Source organism: Zeugodacus cucurbitae, chromosome 3 (genome assembly GCF_028554725.1).
Source record: "Zeugodacus cucurbitae isolate PBARC_wt_2022May chromosome 3, idZeuCucr1.2, whole genome shotgun sequence".
Classification (NCBI taxonomy): Eukaryota; Metazoa; Arthropoda; class Insecta; order Diptera; family Tephritidae; genus Zeugodacus; species Zeugodacus cucurbitae.
In genome coordinates, this window is record NC_071668.1 from 16,183,546 (window position 1) to 16,199,556 (window position 16,011).

At 34.1% G+C, this 16,011-nt stretch overlaps 1 protein-coding gene across 4 annotated transcripts in view; it reads left to right on the forward strand.

The window, feature by feature from the left end:
* LOC105216942 (ras-related and estrogen-regulated growth inhibitor) overlaps positions 1-16,011 on the forward strand; it is a 33,212-nt gene that overhangs the window by 11,083 nt on the left and 6,118 nt on the right. The window lies entirely within an intron of this gene.

Here is a 16,011-nt window from a genome sequence, read left to right on the forward strand (position 1 = left end):
GGATGCTCTGGATTTGGGTAAAAGGCGAGAAAAGCTCACTAAAGCTACCCTTTTGATTATATGCATAATCATCTTCAGCTCATTAGCGCTTTCTAAGAACCACTTTAGTCACTGTTTCACACGAAAATGCACATTTTGAGACTATAGGAAGTCTGGCCTTCGAAAAATAAATTTAAAATTAACTAAATAAAGTAAATAAAATATGGTCGGTTGACATAAGCTGGCACAGTTCCATCCTCATTTTACTCGTCTTATCTTTTACAAACATTTAATTCCAAAAAAATCATTGGTGGTACATTTTTTGCTTAGGCCGTGGTATCTACTTGCTCCAGAGCTTCATTCAAAGGAAAAACCAAATAAATCTTTTTGTAGAATTTCACACGCGTAGTAATCTGTTTATTTTGGTTAGAAGGTATCAAAATGCACACCAAAAAGATCCCCAAGCATCATATTTTTTAATCTTATGCATTCCATTTAAGGGGCTATACCAGTGTAACACATGAAAAAATTAATATCGTGAATTTTTTTTAAGAATATACTCGAAGTTATTTGGTTATAATAAGGTATTCGGAGATCCCAAAAGAAAAGTTCTCCAACTGTTGACATGATTCCGGCCGAATGAGTAGCTGAAATTCAAAAAGGTTATTAAAGTTGAAGGTATGTATGTATGTGATTGGCGTTGCAACCGTTTAGCCGGTTATAGCCGAATCAACGATAGTGCGCCACCTCTCTCTCTCCTTCGCAGTTCGGCGCCAGTTGGAGATCTAAAGTGTAACCAGGTCGCTCTCCACCTGGTCCCTCCAACGGAGTGGAGGCCTTCCCCTTCCTCGGCTTCCTCCGGCGGGTACTGCATCGAACACTTTCAGAGCTGGAGCACTTTCGTCCATTCGAACAACATGACCTAGCCAGCGTAGCCGCCGTCTTTTTATTCGCTGAACTATGTCAATGTCGTCGTATAACTCGTACCGCTCATCGTTCCATCGTCTGCGGTATTCGCCGTTGCCAATGTTCTGAGGACCATAAATCTTGCGCAAAATTTTCCTCTCGAAAACTCCTAGTGTCGTCTCATCTGATGTTGACATCGTCCAAGCTTCTGCACCGTAGAGCAGGACGGGAATGATAAGCGACTTGTAGAGCTTGATTTTGGTTCGTCGAGAGAGGACTTTACTGTTCAATTGCCTACTCAGTCCAAAGTAGCACCTGTTGGCAAGAGTTGAAGGTATTTCCTATAAAATGACCTACGATTTTTGAAAAATATCAAAAATTAACAAAATGGCGTAGTTGTTAAAAAATGGTCGCTAGATCGCTGGTCATCGTATAATAAATATATTCAAGAATACGTTAAATTTGAAGTCGTTCGGTTAATTTCTCATTGAGTTATAATGTCAGTAATTTTGACAAATGTCGTTTCGAGAAAAACGTGTTTAAAGTTTCGAATATAGCGGCTTATACGTGCGAGCGATTCGCTCTTTAGAACACTGCCATTCAAAAACTCTTGAAGATACGACCTTACCGCGTTCACAACATATTTTTGAAAGTATAAACTATCGAATATGCAAAAAACTAAAAAATTTAATTTTTGTAAGTGTCACACTCGTATAGCCCCTTAAAAAGTTTCTAATGTAATGCATCATACCCACATATCATATTTACAGAGAAGTGGCAATTTAACTGTCTTATTTCACACAATACTTTTTTCACGGAATCAAACAGAAATCCTTTTCATTGTAGTATGCGTAAATGACCCAATTTCCAAAAATGCATACAAAGGCCATTTGTTAATATACGTATGTATGTATGTACGTTTCCTACGAGCTTCCAACTTTTTAAGCCGATTTAAACGGAATTCACTGACAAAAACTAAAAATAATTCCTCTCAAAACTTGATTGTTGGTAGAACAATCTAATGAAGTGGTGAAAATGTTCGTGAACTGCTGTTAATACATCGGATATAGTTCAGATGAGAATTAGTGTCTTATAAATATGTAAAAATATTAATTATATGTTTACTACTATAAAAATAAATAATCACTAGTCGCATACATATATAATTCCGTTTCGACATAATGGTCTCATATAATTATTTTGCGACATAGTCAAAGTCATATGAATGCATTCAAAAGCAACCTCTTAGTGATCGACGTATAAAAAGATAGAGATAGAGAATGAAAGTATTTGATTCATAACGTTACGAACTCCTAAAACGATATCATATCGTAGATGAAACTTGAATCCACATTAAGGAATATGTACACGATACATTTTTCGGAAAGATTACTATAACGGTATTTCTTAATTCACTTGTAAAATACTCTAAGTATCCTAAACAGTGGGTACCCCTAGTAAATATTTATATACGTGTATTTAAATATAATATTCATTAAAGTCTAGCATCTCCTTTAGAATTTAGGACTTAACATAACTGTTACAATTTCCAAAAATATATTAGATCCTTTATTCTATTAAGTACCAACATATGTATGTCAGTAGTACCTTGCATACTCTTTCTGCCGCATAATTATACAGTTAACCAGCATGTAGGAAAAATCCAATTATCCCAAAAATAACAGTAAGCGTTAAGATTATAGAATTTTGCTAATTTTCCAACGACATGCAAAAGCACAAAAGCATTAGGATAAAAGGCAAAAAAACAAAAGACAAAAGACAACAATGGCAATAAAACCAAAACAAACTCTGACTAAGCTTGGAATTATATACTTTTTTCTATACACAAATATATATACAAACACGTGTGTATATATTATATTATACAAGCATAAATGCACATTATTTAACACGTTTAAGGTATTTGGAAATGCTAAAGTATTTCCATATATACGCCTCAATAATCCAACCAAAAGTGTTAAAAGCAAATTCCTTCACACAGCTCTTTGCGTTGCTTAAGTGGCGACACTCTCAAAGCAACGCTGTCTCCAACAGACACCCACCCGCTGTGTGTTCAAAGGTGCCATCAACCCATTTATGTATTGGGAAGTAAATCATCATTTCAATGTAATAATTTTAATTTATTGCTAGTAAGTGTTTTTTTTTGTTGTTGCTGCTGCTTATGGTTAAGCATTGCTGATAATACCACATTAACGTACTAAATCTATTCATGCATACATGCTTATCTAACCCACCTTACTCACGGGGGATGTGGCCTATACCCAATGAACAATGTTATTTACCATTGTTAAAATTTCTGTTGAAATGAGAGGGTCTTAAGTATTGAGTCGATTATTAAATTATTAGAACAGAAACCTTTGCTTTTAAATTTGATCAAAATTGAAATAAATCCACATTCCGTCCCATGACAGTTGGGTCTTTGTGACCAAAAATTAACCCACCGACGAAAAGTATCAATAATTCTTCAGGATCTGTTTGAAGTACTTTAAGCTGTTAAAACACAAGTGTGCTAACAAAAGCGACTTTTCCACCTGAAGAACAGTTATATTACTTGAACGTACTCACTGAGGCTGATTCGAATTCTTAGATCTTAACTTAACTTAGAGACATCATCCTCAGTTGCTCGTCTGATTTGTACCTCCAATCTTCTATAAGAGTGTACAGCTGGTGGCGTACGCCGATGATATTGATATCATCGGAAGCAACAACCGCGCCGTTTGTTCTGCTTTTTCCCGCATGGATAAGGAGGCGAAGCGAATGGGTCTGGAGGTGAATGAGGATAAGACGAAATATCTCCTGTCATCAAGCAAACAGTCGGTGCATTCGCGTCTTGGCTCCCACGTCACTGTTGACAGTCATAACTTCGAAGTCGTAGATAATTTCGTATACCTGGGAACCAGTATCAACAACACCAACAATGTCAGCCGCGAAATCCAGCGCAGAATCACTCTTGCCAACAGGTGCTACTTTGGACTGAGTAGGCAATTGGAAAGTAAAGTCCTGTCTCGGCGAACCAAAATCAAACTCTACAAGTCGCTTATCATTCCCGTCCTGCTTTATGGTGCAGAAGCTTGGACGATGTCAACATCAGATCAACATCTCAGAAAACATCGGAACGAACATAATAAAGAGGAGTACAATGTCTCTCAAATATAGTTATATAAAGCAGATTAGATCTACTAACTCATTCAAGGGATAGATCCGAAGAAATTTAAAGCGTTAGCGTGGTTTTATTAGGGAGAGAGACAGTGTGTGAGAGACAGAAAAAGTGAAATTTTCTGTGTTTTTTAATTTTGGTCCAATGGAGAGTTATGTGACTTTCATTCTCGCATTTCTAAGCTTGTCCGTTATATGTCAAAAAACTGTCAAAAGTCTGCCATAAATTGTAGCAACCAATTATACCGCTAGCATCCATCAAGTGGAATTTTTCATTTTGGCAACGCATTATGACTTGAAGTTGGTTGCTGAAGAAATAAAATAGAGAAAGAGAGTAACGGCAGTGAGTAAAATTTAATGAGTCCGTTCGCCTAACGCATTGAGTTCACATTTCTCTAATACCCAAAAAATGCGACACGTTGGGTATAATATTGACTGCTGACTAATCTTAGCTTAATTGTTTATGTTATTTTTTGTGTACTTTTGCACAGGTACATGCATACATATCTACATTATCATCACATAAAAAATAGGTGCATATGTAAATGAGCATGTTTTTGCGTATATTGAATTTCCCCCAAACAATAGAAAAAAAACAGATTATAACAAAACCGCGAAAGCCGATAAAACGCATTGACAGCAATTGCGCGTCAAGTGTTGTGCATACAAATATCTACATACAAACATACATATGTATGTATCTCATACGCACAAGTACATACAACAAAATAATAATAAAATGTGCTCTAAAAATAACAACAATGAGATTAACAACAAAATTATATGTATTTAATCATTATAACAATACTTGCCAATACTTACTACCCCCATCACTAGGTCCTCTATAATAACAATGTAGTTATTGTTGTATTAGATGCACACGTGTTGCGTTAATGATATTCTATGCCGTACCGCCCATTTATGTTAGCGGTTTTCGCCGGTGCTTGGTTTTTACCCTTTCTTATTGTAAACACTTTTGAGTGCACACCCACATCTGTAGAGAAGCCATGTGTAGTGTTTATATGTAGATTAGAAAAACAAATGCTTCACTTCCCATGACCTTTACAAACTTGCTTTGAGATTCTTTGACATCACATTGACATTGGCAATAAAAATTTTTCAATATTTTATTTTTTTGTATGAAAGTGCGAAAATCTCACTACACTACATACCCATGTTTTTAGTGGGTGTTTCTTAATCATTTTGAAATTATATGGTTGCTCACAAATACAACTATGTATAATATTCTATATACAAATTACAACAGAAATATGATTAATTCATAATTTATTATTGCAGAAGGTGGTTTGGAATGCGTTAGATTGTAAATCTTCGCAAAATAGTGAGCAAAAGTTAGCGAATTGATAAATAATATATTATTTATACATGCATTTGTATGAAGTAGGATCTAATGCTCGATGATAATGGGGAGTTTTATCTCATGTGTAGTCTCTGGATTACATTCGTTTATTCGAAAGCGATATAGGTTGTTTATCTGGAAGTAATAGATCTTTAAATAATATATACATAATTAACCATAATATCTTCCACTATAATCAAATCATTCGAAAGCTTCAGCGCTCTTCATAAAAATTTGTCCAAAAACTAAGTTGAATTAAGATCGACGCTTTCAAAACAATTATACAGTCTTTCGGACTTCAATTGGGTTCATTTACGCCCTAATATTTGAGTATAAAACTGTATTGGACCTTTCAACTAGTAACCTATTTAGCAACTTGGAGCCACTTAAACCCGCACCTGGATAGGTTGGGTTAGGTTAAGACTCTCATCTTCATGACAAAACTTTATAAGGATCCCATTTGGATAGCTAATAGTGCTGGTCCTTTGGATGTCGGGAACTCCTGGAACTTGGATGATCTTTATATATCGACAAGATACTTTGAGCCTGTCAGAGGAGGATACTCAGTTCACAAAAAACTTAGATTTAGGTTCGAGCAGTCTTGAAAGGTCTGAAAATCACGTTCTTGAATAGATAAAGAAATATTAAATCAGCTCAACCCTGTTTAGCGAGTCTTTTCTTGCAAAATCATACTCCACACAGGGTGTCAAGTGAGAAATAATTATCTCTGCTGAATCTAAACGATTTTAAGCTCTGCTAAATCTAATCAAATATAACTGAATCTGGTTTAATCGAGTTCATAAACGAGTATAAATATGGACTATTCTCAGAAGTATTAAAAATTCGCTTTTATAGAGTGAACGATTTTCAACTGTTATTATGTGTAAAATTAAATTTCATACGAAAATCGAAATTACCTGATACATTGCGGTTGCTATGCAATGAAAAGTGTTACATCACATAAATTGAAGCGAAGGTTTGCCGCCGCATAACACAGGGGTTACCGAAACACACGGCACAGCACCAGCACCAACAACCAACGTCAACATAAGAACATTTGTGTTGTTGTTGGCACAAATTAGGAAGCATAGAGTGAAACATACCAAAATTGTACATATTTACAATGGCAATAACATTCAACAGCTCAAGGACGAATCATAGCGAATAATAATGCCAAACACACACATACACTCATACAGGTCTTTTCAATTCCACATAACGGTACTCGTATATGTGTTGTGTGCAAATAATGAAGCTTCATATTTGTATGAGATTTATATATATCGTATATATGTATATAGACACGCACATTCTCCAATTCAAGCCCTTTCATTTCAATTTGGGGAATCCATATGGGCTTTAATGAACTGTGCACACCTTAGCCTAATAACATACATTACTTCCATGTACTTGTATATACTCGTACATATATATTTACTTATTTATGTATGTAAATGTGTGCGGCATTTTTATAGTTTATTTATGTGGAAGCGTGTGATTCAGATTGCATAGAAATGTTGAAATAACATCTGGCTTATATTTATTATACATAAATATATAGCTCTCTTCAAATCCTTATTTATATACTGGCAATCAATGACCTCTCCTTTATGCGACTGTTGGGCTACTAAAAATAGTGGAAATATCAATTTGTGTGGGTATGAAGGTACTGGGAGCTGGGAAAATAACAAGTACACATGTTGTTGTTGCTGAATTTTGGCATTTTTTTCGTAAATCAAAGCCATATGAAATAATTGTATTCCTAAATTTTCTTATGTACTGCCATGTTGTTTACAAATTAAAGGGTGTCATACGAAATATTTAAAATGAGAAAGTTGACTTTGGATACTTCAAATAAAATACTAAAGTGAATGCTACTTAGTATCGATTGTAAGACTCTGTTCATATTAAAAATAAATATATTTTCCTATCATCGGCCAATTCTAAATCAATTGAAAGTAATGAGAGTGGTACGAAAATACTCACTACTCATATAAAGTACTCAAAATGTATTTGAGTATACTCTATCGATACAAAATATTCTAAAGCTAGCGAGTAGCAAAAGAACACTCGCTAAAATGGCTTTATCTGACATTTTATTCACAAACAAAAAGTAAAAGGCTTGAGAATCGATAATTATGTTTAATAATCGAAAGACATTGCTATAAATAATATGTTAGTTTACTTTGAAAACAGATTGAATCTGAAAAAGATGTGGCTACAAGAAGAACATTATTTACTCTCGTAATTTATTTTTTTTAATTTCTTAAAGATAACACAATATTTGACCCATATATTTGGCATATAGTCGACTTGAGTAACGAAAGTCAATATATATAGTGTATAGGAGCTGGGTTAATTCCTGAACCGATTTCACTTAGTCGTACCACCAAGTTACATTTTATTCAATACTTTATGTTCACTTAATTTTTATAAGATTCTCAAATATTAACCGATATATACGGTATAAAGTCCACATTCCGAATATAAGGTATATGGGAGCTAGAGGAAGTATTGACCCGTTTTTGAAAATTTACGACACAGAGGCACTATTATAAGTCAATAATCACATCTCCTTTGAATTTCTACAGAATATCTGAGAGTTTTACCGATAGTTTCGGTGAAAAATTATCTACAGGCACTGAGGTCTTCATGTTCGATAACTGGTGCCAAAACCTATTAAGAGTGGGGACACGCCCTTTATTCCAAAAAAAAAAAAAATTAATCCAAATATACCCCTCTCGAGTGTGATCCTTGTACCAAATTTTACTTTTTAGCTATATTTATGGCTTAGTCATAGCACTCAATAATTTTCCGATTAACACCATTTTGTGGGCATCTAAATGGTCCGATTTCGGAATCATAATAAAAAATAACTAATGAAATATTGAGTTATTCGCTTTTACGTGCTAAGCTATCAAGCCTACTAAGCCTACGTAATCATCTCATTAACTTCTCTATAATTATTATCATCACTACAGCATAAGTCAAACTTACTTTACATAATTTTATATACTGACATGATTCCCTTTAAAGAACAAAAGATAAACCCTTATAATCAACTGACAGAAATTCTTAAGAATATCAACTTCAATTTCAATTTTTCGCAACAAGAAATACAAAAAACACATACAAACATACATTTATACGCTCCATTAGAGCTCATTTAAATGTATTGCTTCGTGTTAATTGTCGTTTATTGTTCGTTTTCGCTGACTAATCAATTTCGATTAGCACACTTCTACTAGATTGCCATTTGCTATTGGCTTACACCTCAAGAGATTACATTAAATATATATGTGTGTATCTAAAGAAGGATATCGAACTGTAAATACCTAGATCTGTATGTATGTGCGACGAAAAAGCATTTAATGCTTCATTTTGTTTTGTCATGTGATATCTTGAGTTCCTTACGGTCTCACGCCTAAGGAGCTACTAAAGTAAATACAGCAACAGCAATGGTCATTAGAACGTGCAGGCGATAACTTAAATGTAGTGTCGATTAGGAGTGTCAGACTTTCGATTATTTGTTCAATAAAAATAACTAAAGCGATTAAGTACGTACACACTCGAGTACATGCATATATCTGTATGCTTGTGAGATACTTAGCAAGAAATGTTATAACTTGACATATTCGACACATTTATTGTTGGCACTAAAACACACACTTAGTGGGTAATTAAAATGTGGAAAATTATAGCACTCACTATTTAAGTGGGTAGTACGTACATATACATACATACATATACATATATATCAATATATATGTATCGTAATTTATATATAAATTCTTGAAAAATATGTGTGATCCGACATCCATTGACCTCCTGACTTACTCACTTCATTTACGTTAGCTGAATGATGAATATTTCAATGACTTTTATATTGTTTATATTTGTAGAACAGACAACGCCAGACATTAACGACAAACATAAACAATGCAACTTAGCATATGTACTTAGTATATTCCAGGCAGAGAAACAAAAACCATGGACCCAAAATCCAACTATGCCGAAAAAGACTAATTAACAATTAGAATTTGTGTATCGATATTTAACTAGAAAAGGACCACAACTGTGCCAAGATTTTCACTAAATCTTTGCCTCATACAATTCCAGTAGAAAAGATTTTTGGAGAATATATTTTAGTAGCTTTAATAATCCATAATCCACAAAAAACCTTCGAGTTAGAGAGACTTCCGAGTTATGGGTTTTTTTCTTGTATGAAATTTGACTACTATTTCCAATTCAAGAGTTCGAGTTATGGACCACTTCGAGTTATAGAAGTTCAACTGTATGTATTTCATTTACATGTTAAGTCCATAAAGAAAATATATTATATCTAACAGTATTCTCACAGTTAACACATCCTGAGATTTTGTCATGCCAAAAAATCGGTTTTCATACGGGAAAATGAAATAAGGTCAGTTGGAATGTGGACAATTTAAAGCCAGCACATTTTACTACTGGGTATATAAATATAGTATTCTTATTAAATTTGGAAATGCCATAAATCAGTCGAATGGTGGAGTAATTGAACAGATGCTTGTGTATGCATATGTTTATATAGGTAAATCATTATTTTAGTCATATATATGTACATACTTCACATTATTTGTTGATGATATGGAACTCATATACTATACCTACGAAATAAACATCTACAGTTCTCAGACGAAGTAGCCGATTGCAATGAGTGGGTGATTAATAATGTCAAGGCCTGACACCCCTTTGTAGACGTTGTCAAATCACTGACAATATTTCTAATAAAAAAAAAAATTATCGAAAATCCGAAGTCACTTTATAAAGCCTCCTATTCGTCGAGTAACTTCGGGCAGACCATTTTTTATCTAATAAAAGTTCAAAATCACTTTCAAACATCAAGAAGAGAGAATTCTTTCTCTTTCACTAGGCTGTTTTATTATATGTTATACTGAACTGTTTGACCAAATTTGAATTTTTTAACAATAGAACTCTTAGTAAAAATATTTTAATTTAATGTACTCACCATAGTAAGGCTTAACAGACAAGCATATGTACTTCTTTGTTGTCCAAAATGTTGAGAGCAAAGTTCTGGAATTTCGACAATTTATGCATTAAAAAACCCACATAATGTCACCGACCTTGTGTTCAAACAAATTGCGGCTTATTTGAACTGACAGATTGTGCACGCAAAAGAAACAAACTATACTACGCTTGAATGAACTCAAAATTCCATTATATTTGAGTATGTGTGTATGGAGACGTCCATATGTGTGTATCCTGCACGGAAATCATGTAGTTAAAGGAAAGATAACATTTAAATTTTAACTATTGTGCTGTGGCGTTAACACTTTTTATCATTATCAGAAACTACCTTTATAGTTCTTTTATTAACCAAAATTCTACCAAACGAAGCGCCTTTAACATATTTTTATTTTTAATTCCTGAACGCTTACAACGTGCTCGTTACTTTGAGCGCTCATTATTAGCGTCGTATGCGAGTGGCTTGAATATATGCGCGTAATTAATTACTACTTCACATTGCGCCTAGTGGTAGGCAATATTTTTGTACTCAATTGCTTAATAAAATCTAAAACGTTCCCTACATTTAGGCGCATATCGTATGGAAATGATAGAAGAGAGCAAAACTGAGCTTTAGAAACTTCATATTTACTATCTTTACACAATTTAACAAATGATATGGAGCAACATGAAATATCGCACAGTTCTTATATAATTTTACTCGAAGAATATATTCAATCAAGTTCGTGACTTGTTGAAATTTTTCTCTATCAGTTTTTCGAAATCGCATAGCGTAAAAAGTACCTTTACAGCATACTGTTAAAGTCATCCATACAAATATTTACATGCACATGAATATGTAACTTTTTATTATTTTTTTGGTGCCCAAGTGTATATGTATCTTTTGGTACTGACAGGCACTTGTCTGCATATGGAAAAAATCTAATATATACATAAATGGGCACCCAACCTAACCACAACCTAGTTCTGTCATTCAAAAACAAAGAGGTTGCAAACACTATTACACAAACATATTTATGTTGGTTGTGAATACATTACACTTTCTACGTTAAATAGCGGAAAATCAACTATTACAACTATTTCCTTCCTCTATTTGTCTAATACTTATTGAAACTAGATGGACAGGTGCATGCCTCATAGGAAATACGTGGATGAAATGCCGGAAAATCTCTTTATTTTGAGTGTAAAATGAAGTCAAAGTATTTTTCTTTTAAAAAATGCGACCATTAGAGCTCCTTGACAGGCTTTACTTACAGTTAGCTGGTTCACACTTTAAATTCAAAATATCTTGCTTATGAATTTCCTACAAGCCACATGTAACGGGTGATTTTTTTGAGGTTAGGATTTTCATGCATTAGTATTTGACAGATCACGTGGGATTTCAGACATGGTGTCAAAGAGAAAGATGCTCAGTATGCTTTGACATTTCATCATGAATAGACTTACTAACGAGCAACGCTTGCAAATCATTGAATTTTATTACCAAAATCAGTGTTCGGTTCGAAATGTGAAATCCGCTTTTTTATCGACAAATTTTGTTCAGCGATGAGGCTCATTTCTGGTTGAATGGCTACGTAAATAAGCAAAATTGCCGCATTTGGGGTGAAGAGCAACCAGAAGCCGTTCAAGAACTGCCCATGCATCCCGAAAAATGCACTGTTTGGTGTGGTTTGTACGCTGGTGGAATCATTGGACCGTATTTTTTCAAAGATGCTGTTGGACGCAACGTTACGGTGAATGGCGATCGCTATCGTTCGATGCTAACAAACTTTTTGTTGCCAAAAATGGAAGAACTGAACTTGGTTGACATGTGGTTTCAACAAGATGGCGCTACATGCCACACAGCTCGCGATTCTATGGCCATTTTGAGGGAAAACTTCGGAGAACAATTCATCTCAAGAAATGGACCCGTAAGTTGGCCACCAAGATCATGCGATTTAACGCCTTTAGACTATTTTTTGTGGGGCTACGTCAAGTCTAAAGTCTACAGAAATAAGCCAGCAACTATTCCAGCTTTGGAAGACAACATTTCCGAAGAAATTCGGGCTATTCCGGCCGAAATGCTCGAAAAAGTTGCCCAAAATTGGACTTTCCGAATGGACCACCTAAGACGCACCCGCGGTCAACATTTAAATGAAATTATCTTCAAAAAGTAAATGTCATGAACCAATCTAACGTTTCAAATAAAGAACCGATGAGATTTTGCAAATTTTAAGCGTTTTTTTTTTTTTTAAAGTTATCAAGCTCTTAAAAAATCACCCTTTACTATTCATTTAAATATATGTAAATACTGTGTATCACAGTGAGAAACTTTTCTCTGCCTGCGGCTTGTCCTGTGGCAAATAAACGCACTCATTCCGAATGTCATGCGTGGAATATTAAAAACGCTATGGACAATTAAGGCTATAAAAGTTTCATTTGGTTTTTCCGCTTGCAGCTGTAGCAATTTGATTAAATGGCTGACTAGAAAAAGGGCAACAAATAAACGATTAACACACACTCACATATACACAAATACTAATATACATACATATATATACACACATACTTTCCATGTAAATATATACAAATGTAGTAGTATCTATTTTTATACATTTGAAGTTTCAACATCTGGCTTTCCGCTGCTATTAATAGCAAAATGTTTATATTGTAAAGAGCAAAGCTGTATTTTTGGTAAAAGTTGATTGTTGAAATTTGTATTTATTGCTCTGTTGAAATAGGGGAAAAAAATAAATTCAACTTGAAATTGCTGGCATCAGTTACAAATTAAGTTAAGAGGCTTAATGTTTGTGGCAAACTAAGTTTAAATGTCACGTATACGCCATGGCTCTCATTTTTTCTTCTTCACTTCTTGCTGTGTGTGGTTGTTATGTGACATATTTAATAGCTGTAATAAGTTGTTTTGGCATCTTGGCAGTAAAAAAATACTCCGATATAAAGTATTAATATGATGTGGGAAGTTTGTTTTATTTTTTTTTTTTTTTTTTTGTTAATATGGCTTATCCAATTTACAGTTTAGTAAAGCTGCTTAAGGCTCTTGCTTCATGTGTTGGTTGGGCTTCATTTGTCTTATCTTATATTAAATTGAGCGTATTTTTAGTGGTATTACATAAGCACATGTTTTTAGCGCATAAGAATGTGATAAGGATCTTATATAATAAATTGATATAACTATCAGATATCTTTGATGTAGATATTTGTATTGTCATTTTCACAATTAGGTTTACTCATCGGTCTTCTTTACAAATCTCAAATTTCATATAAAGTCTCAAATTTGATCTTCAGAAAATTATCTAAAGTATTAAAATAAATATAAAATCATTAAAGAAAATTCTTCTTGAATTTAACTCTATTACAGAGTCATAGCTACAGAACTTATACTCTCCAAAAACCGAAATTAGACTTAAAATGGTTTTGTTCTTATCGCCTCTTCTTGGACGATTTACATTTTTCTAAGAATAAATAATACAAAAAAAATTCTGACATAGTTTTTTGAAAATGCTGTTGAGAAAAAAATCTTTAGATATACATATCCCATACAAAGGATAGGTTGAAAATTACTAAAAGTGCATTAACTGACCAACGGAAACCAGAAACACTAAATTTTACGGAAGAAATGACAGAAAAGAGCTGCACTCAGATTAAAAAAAATAAAAAATGGGCGTGGCGTCAACCACTTATGGCTCAAAAACCATATCACAAAAACTACTCAATCGATCAAATTCGGTACATAATACTTTCTAGGCAGCCTGATGACAATGGACGGGTGGAAAATGGGGAAGTCGGTTCACAACCACGACTACTTCCCATTTAACTCAATTTTGAATTCCATCTAATTCCTTAACCTTATAATATATACATAAGGAAGCGATGAAGATAACGGAATACCGAATATCATCTGTTGCTTTACTTGAGGAAAAATTGTCGAGATCGGACTTTAACTTTTCAAGATACCTGATATTGAACATCAAGAACTCAGTGCTTTACTCAGGGTAAATCTCTCAGATATTTTAATTTAATTCAGAGAGAATCTTTTTGTTCCAATAGTGTGTCCCTGTACCAAAAATTATTAAAATCGGGTCATAACTTACCCAAAGTCTCACATCCCTTATATTCGGATTATCAAACTTCCGGTGGGATTTATACAGCTTATATCGGTTTATATGTGAGATATCTTAGCTAAATAAGTAGGCATATAGTCTTGGATGTAAAGTAGCTTAGTGTCAAAAATAATTGAAATCGGTCCAGGAATTACCTCAGCCCTAGCTCATATACTATGATGGTTTTCGTTATTCTAGTGGACTTTTTGCCGAATATATGGCTCAAATTGTGTGTTATCTTAATAAAACTATATTAATAAATTGCGAGAGTATATATAAAATGATCGGTTGCACCCGAACTCATCATTTCATTACTTGTTATATTATATTAATATTAAATGACCGTGCATTATCAGAATACTGATTCCATCCTTAATCCACTAATCTCCCACGTAAATAATTTCGATGAATTTGACACCAAATTAATCTTACATGACGAACACTCCTGAAAGTTTGAAATTCCAACTTCTTTATGCACCCTTATAAGCCTTTAATAACAACAACGACGAACGGATATTTAAACCTTCCGATTTCTGAATTTAACGAAATTCTTTCACAGTTGCATGTTCCGTTTTCCATATAAAAACGCGCATATATGCACAACATTGTATAGCATATGTTTATTTACTGCTAAAAGAATATCCATTACAATGACAAGCACATTCGTATGCACACCTCGTCGTCCTTCCGCCAACAAAACAGGAAATCCCTTTGAGTGAAAAGGGACACGCTGGAATATCAGTTGACATTATTGCATTTTTGAATTGGGGCAGACAGCATTCCAAGGCACGCCAACGCTACAACAGCCTTGAATATTTCAATACCACCACGAAGCGACCAAGCAGCCAACGCGCCAACCAGCCAACAGCTGACAGGCCTTCACAGGCAATAGCGTATGGCATTGCGGTAAAGTGGTGTCCTATCTCTCAGGCGGTCGTAAACATTTGCGAGCGCAGAACATAGCTAAGCCGTGCCCCATGTACGAGTATGCATATTCATTAATATGTTTTAAGTGTGAGCGTGTGTGTGTGTGGATTATATTTGAAAACAACATTTTTGCAACATTTTTGTAAATGTAAATTCCTACACAGTCGTGTTTTTGTATGAGTGTGTGTGTGGGTCCACTTGGAAATACGCGTTATTGCGACTTTTCTACTCGAAACGTTCATTTTAGCGACCCGCTCGTCGTTGAAACTGAGTAGTAGTCACACACAGTGGGTGTAATGTTGCGAAATTTAATGGCTTACAATAAAATATAAGAAGTTTGTAATGTTAGAAAGCGCATAAAGGCAATAAAAAGCTAGAGAAATGGTTTTCTTGTAGTTACTATTATTTGCGTGTATAAGTTTTCATGTGTAATTATGACGCTAATGGAAGTCTTAAGTGGTGTATAGATTTTCCTTGCTACAAAAAAAAAACTATATATTTGCACTCATATCTGTTTATGGTAAATTTTTTCTTATA